Source organism: Oncorhynchus keta, chromosome 11 (genome assembly GCF_023373465.1).
Source record: "Oncorhynchus keta strain PuntledgeMale-10-30-2019 chromosome 11, Oket_V2, whole genome shotgun sequence".
NCBI lineage: Eukaryota > Metazoa > Chordata > Actinopteri > Salmoniformes > Salmonidae > Oncorhynchus > Oncorhynchus keta.
Genome location: NC_068431.1, coordinates 12,242,888 through 12,248,094, shown reverse-complemented (window position 1 = coordinate 12,248,094; position 5,207 = coordinate 12,242,888).

The window sequence follows — 5,207 nt, the reverse complement described above, 5'->3', positions numbered from 1 at the left end:
TATTTTTATTAAATGTAATATCTTATGTTGTTCTTGAGTTATAACTGTTCTGTACTTTGTCATGTATTTGTCCATTTTATGTGGACCCCAGGAAGAGTAGCTGTTACATATGCAGTAGCTAATAGAGATCCTAATAAACTAAACACTAAAAGGACATTATCATCATTTTCACAATTTCACAGTATTATTTCAACCTCATAGTGTGGAGATGTAAATAAAACACAGAAAAAAGTTTTTTGACTGCACTGGGCCTTTAAAATAAATATGGTCTATGGCAGGAGAGGTAAGCAACTAGATTCAGCTGCTGGTTGATTTTTGCTGGAGCAGATGGTCGGGGGGGCGGAACATAATTATAAGCATTTGTACACATAGTGGTCAATGAAGCCTTGATGACATTGAGACATGATCACATATGTCTATATTTCTATTGGTGGGAATACTTGGGAACAGATTTCCAAATGTACATTTTTTTTTGCTGAATTCATGGTGATTTTACAGTCTTTTTTTGACCAAAAACTAACATCTAAATTTTTATCTATATTGTTTTTCTAAAAACTGTGGGGGGAGGGGAACAAAAAAAAGAATCACTCGCGGACCGGTTTTTGGCCCCAAGGCCGCCTGTTGCCGACCCCTGACCTATGGAATACTAATGAGCTGAAAATGTCCCACTAGGTTGCAGACATTTTCCATCTGGTGTCCAGAATATAGGCCATTCACATGCAGTAATGTTTGCGAGAGCGCTGGCCAATTTACTAATTTTTAATTGACCCTGAAAGACTCCCAGTAAAGGCATAGGATATCAGCTTTTCAGACTAATAATAATGATAATAATAATGTGTTGATTCATAATTGACAAGATTAGAAGAAAAAGGGATATGCTGTAATATTGCAGACTGAGCTTTTCACTGTGTAAATGTTTAACACCAAAACCTAAGAGTATTTTATCGTTCTGGGCATGGACATGGGGCGGCAGGTAGCCTTGTGGTTAGAGCGTTAGGTCAGTAACCAAAAGGTTGCTAGATTGAATCCCCGAGCTGACAAGGTAAAAATTTGTCGTTCTGTTCTACCCCTGTACAAGGCAGTTAACCCACTGTTCCTAGGCTGTCATTGTACATAAGAATTTGTTCTTAACTGACTTGACTAGTTAAATGAAGGTAAAATCAAATATACTGTATCATAGACATGGTCATAATTGCCCCTTCACACATACGGTCTAAATAGACACACAGTAACCTGCAGGTTACATAATCACCCAATGAGGTAGTACACATCAACAATGGCTTAGACCCATTCAGTCAGTCCGTCAGTCCACTGAGCCTGCCTCTCTCTCATCTCTCTCCCTGCTGCAGTAGTAGAATCTAGCAGCAATAGCTGAGAGTGACTGCATTAGCAATGAGCACCTTCATCCATCTGGTGGTGGTAATCATCTTATCTGATGCACAGAGAGTGGTTGGTTGGCTGGCTAGGTCATTAAATGGTTTTGTCCTGTTCATATAAAGGAACCACCACATGATGTGTCTCACATCCCAGGATGCATTCCCATCAGGCAGCTTCAGTCCCTTCTGGTTCACTACATGTATGGCCCCTATGAACCAGAATGGAGGCTAGAGGAGGACACCAATGGAATGGTGGGTCACAACTGGGATGATATGCTCCTCTACCAAGAACAATATGCTATTTTATGACAGCCTCGTGAAATCAGCCTGATGTGAGAAGAAAGTTCAGACAGTCAGTCTTCTTGACCAGGCTATTTTTACGATGGTAGACCTGCAAATGTGGATGGATGGATGTGGTAGAGGATGGATGTGGTAGAGGTCATTCACATTCAAACTGTATTTTCTAATGCTCCCGTAGATTTGGTTAGACTTTTAAAATGGTATCTGTCTCTCATATCTGTCAAATTCTGGAAATCCTTACAAAATACACCACACCCTCCCCCAGTGGGAATATTATATTTTCACTAATTCTGGGAAATGAATTTGCCAAATTAAGATTAATGCTAAACATAGTATCTGATGATGACGCCGTACTACAGGTTACTGCCAAAATCAAGAAAACACTAACATAGTGCCTTAATAGGGCCTTAGAAAACACTAACACACACACACACACACACACACACACACACACACACACACACACACACACACACACACACACACACACACACACACACACACACACACACACACTAGTGCCTTAATAGGGCCTTAAATAGCAACCAGGCCCACCGTCTGCTAAATGGACATATTATTATTATACACACACACACACACACACACACACACACACACACACACACACACACACACACACACACACACACACACACACTTTAAATGCCCTATGCTCCTTTGAGACCCCTCTTTCAAAGTCACAGATATCTCTTCTTCTAGCCATGATAGCCAAAATAAAGGGCAACAGTGTATTTTTATACATGACCCTAAGCATGATGGGATGTTAATTGCTTAATTAACTTGAGACCACACCTATGTAGAAGCACCCCCAGTGGGCACAGTCATCAGTTCAACATCTAGTTTTTTGGTTTAGTTAACATGAATTCAAAGTGAAATCAACAAAAACATTTGTATTTTTTTATTTTATTTACTTACCTTTATTTAACCAGGCAAGTCAGTTAAGAACATATTCTTATTTTAAAATTCACAATGCCATTGGATTTAGGTTAAAAGTTGGGTGAAAAAAATAATACATTTCCTTTTTTTCAAATCCAATCAGTTTTCCACGTTGATTCAACATCATCACATATATTTTTGGGGTTGAAATGACGTGTTCATTCAATCAGTTTCAACTCAGCGGGCCTGCTTTCAATATAACTTGTATCCCCTTAGATTGACACCGTGTTCCCTAGACAGAATAATCTCTGATGAGGACTTTTTTTTAAACTACCCTGGTTTTGAAGGGATTTGGCTCAGATTAAATGAGCTTGAATTCAGTCACACAAAAAAGACTTCTGCCTGTGAGAAAATACCCTTTCAAAATATAAAGACAATACAACACCTGTGTCAAAGCAAGTTTACAGTAGAAGTTTTGTACACATTTAGGACTGCAGGTTTACAGTAGAAGTTTTGTACACATTTAGGACTGCAGGTTTACAGTATAAGTTTTGTACACATTTAGGACTGCAGGTTTACAGTAGAAGTTTTACACACATTTAGGACTGCAGGTTTACAGTAGAAGTTTTGTACACATTTAGGACTGCAAGTTTACAGTAGAAGTTTTACACACATTTAGGACTGCAAGTTTACAGTAGAAGTTTTACACACATTTAGGACTGCAGGTTTACAGTAGAAGTTTTGTACACGTTTAGGACTGCAGGTTTACAGTAGAAGTTTTGTACACATTTAGGACTGCAGGTTTACAGTAGAAGTTTTGTACACGTTTAGGACTGCAGGTTTACAGTAGAAGTTTTGTACACATTTAGGACTGCAGGTTTACAGTAGAAGTTTTGTACACGTTTAGGACTGCAGGTTTACAGTAGAAGTTTTACACACATTTAGGACTGCAAGTTTACAGTAGAAGTTTTACACACATTTAGGACTGCAGGTTTACAGTAGAAGTTTTGTACACATTTAGGACTGCAGGTTTACAGTAGAAGTTTTGTACACGTTTAGGACTGCAGGTTTACAGTAGAAGTTTTACACACATTTAGGACTGCATGAGTCATAAACAGAGCACCAGAGTCCCCCCCACAACTACTACAGAATCAAAATACCAAAATAGATATTTATTTTGTTGCAATAAAACAATTCTTATCCGATTAAAAAAATAAACATAAATACAAGCCAATCGTCATCACAGTAAACAAACCTGGAGAAGTGTTATTGCTGACACATAATGGTTCTTTCTCTAAGGGCTCTTTTTTCATATTGTGTTAAGGTGGCGCTGATGTCAAACTCATGTTAGTTTGCAATTTCGTGATGTAAAAACTGGGGAACTGGCATTTTCCAGCCCTAACGCCAGGTTCGGCAATTTAGCAGCATGGGGTTGGAAATATTTTAGGCATGTCCTTAACATGATCCAAAGTGCTAATTTCAGGTAGCGCTGATAGGGATATTTAAGACCAAACAAAAAGCTGGTTTCCGCAGTAGTTCTGATGTTTTGCCCATTTCATTTTATTTGGTTAAAAAACAAACATAGTTTCCCTTCCTCTCAATAACAGTTTTTTTTTGTCCTGCCAAATGCAATCGCGTAGTTCTCATGACTGTCAATAAAAGGTTTCTCTTTTGAAACTGCTTGGAAATAAATCTTAATCACCAAAGCTTAATTAAAATCTAATGTTTGAAAGGAGTAAAACAGTGAGCACATTATTTTAGGCCTTATCAATAATGATTTTAATCTTTCTTATTGACCATGTTTGGCATGCCCTTGCTCAGCCATATTGCAATTTACAGTAGACCTAGCCCCTATATCAGTGTGAATGCTGTTGAAGCCATGCAATTACGTAGAACAATGTTGAAAGCAAATGGGTTCAAGTTAATGTATTTATCAAAGATAGGTCTACATTACATCTTTTCATTTCTGTAACCCTTCAACAAACTATAACGGACTAACATTGGAATTGGAGTTGATTCCAAGGAAATACATAGAATACCATAAATACACAACTTTAAGCAAACACATATTTTGCTATGGAGCCCATTCTGATTGGCCAGTGAGGGGCCAAGTCTCGACACACCCACAGCTTGTTTATTCATCAAAACCCAGCCATTTCCCGCCAATGCCAACAAGAGTGCCAGTAATTGTAATAGTGAAAATAGCTAAACTATTTCTGACACACCTTATAACATATAGAACTACCGCCTGTGCGTAGATTGACCATTGCATTAGGTTTGTTAAAATAGAGCCCTGAGTATCTACTGTGCAGTGGAGCCGAAGCAATTAGAGCACCCAGTGAACAAATATTCCCCAAAATAATCTTCCTGGGATAAATTCATGTACTGTACCCGGAACACCCACACCACCCTGAAGGGCTCAGTGATGTGGGGCACCAGGAGCCTGATTTCACCTGTCATAACAACGAAAGCTGCACATCGTTCTATCGTCAATTAGGGGTGAGATTAATGGCCTCGTGAAACCGCTTGCCCACTGTTTATTTTCCCACACACTAGGGAAGGCCTCATGCTGCGTGGAGATGCAGAACACATCACATCATGTCTTCTTGGAACAGGCCTGATTTGCTGCTCTTC